Here is a 1,177-nt window from a genome sequence, read left to right on the forward strand (position 1 = left end):
TTTAATTAAACTTTTAATAGAAATAGTATGATGTAGTGGTTATTATTAGAGATGTTGGAGTTAACCAGGTACTTAACTAATTGTATGCTCTGGGAAAATTACTTAAACCCTCTGAAATTTCAATTTCCTCATCTCAATAACATCAAATTCCTGGGTATGTATTAGAATTTGCTTTGTAACCTAGCACCTGGTCATTTTTGTTGTTGTTGTTATCAGATGTTCCATATGTGCTTAAAAAGAATGTGTATTATTTAACTATTGAATGCAGAATTCTATCATTAGTTCAAGTACATAAATTACATTGTTAAAAAAAAATAAAACCCTGTCTATAGCTCTACATATCTGTATCCTTACACTGATCTATCATTGCTGAAAGAGGTGAGTTATAATCTCACATCATAATGGTAGATTTGACAGTTTCTTATTCTGTGCATTTTGCTTCTGGTATTTTGAGGCCGTTTTTAGGTGCATATAAATTCAGAATTGTTAGAGCTTCATGGTAAATTTTTTTTGTCATTATGTAGTGATTCTCCTTGTACACGTGCGTATTTACCTTAAGGTCTATGTTAAATAATATGAATAGTCTACGTCAGCTTTCTTTTGATAAGAATTTGAATGGAATAACCTTTTTTCTTTCCTTTCCTTTCACCTTTTCTATGATATGTTCTAATATTTTAGGTTTTCTGTTATAAATGGTATATATGCTTTGTTTTATTCATTCAATATTAGTTTCTGTTTTTTAACTGGCAAATTTAGTTGACTTTTGTTAATTTGAGTTGTCGATATTTATTGTCCTCATCTCATTTTGTGCTTCCTAGTTACCCAAGCTTTTCTTCGTTCCTTATCCTTGCCTAGATCTTTTTCTGCATTCTATTGCATTGCTTAAGTATCCTGTATTTCTTTTTTCTTTCTTTCTCTGTTGCTTTATTTATTTGTTTATTTTTAATTGACAGCTAAAAATTGTATATATTTATGATGTACAACATGATGTTTTGAAATATGTATATATTGTGGAATGTCTAAATGAAGCTAATTAACATATTCATTATCTTTGAATTTTGAGAATTTTTTTTCTTTTTTTTTAAGACAGGGTCTCACTCTGTTGCCTGGGCTAGAGTGCCGTGGCGTCAGCCTAGCTCACAGCAACCTCAAACTCCTGGGCTCAAGCAATCCTCCT

Source organism: Propithecus coquereli, unplaced genomic scaffold (assembly GCF_000956105.1).
Source record: "Propithecus coquereli isolate 6110/MARCELLA unplaced genomic scaffold, Pcoq_1.0 Scaffold14, whole genome shotgun sequence".
NCBI lineage: Eukaryota > Metazoa > Chordata > Mammalia > Primates > Indriidae > Propithecus > Propithecus coquereli.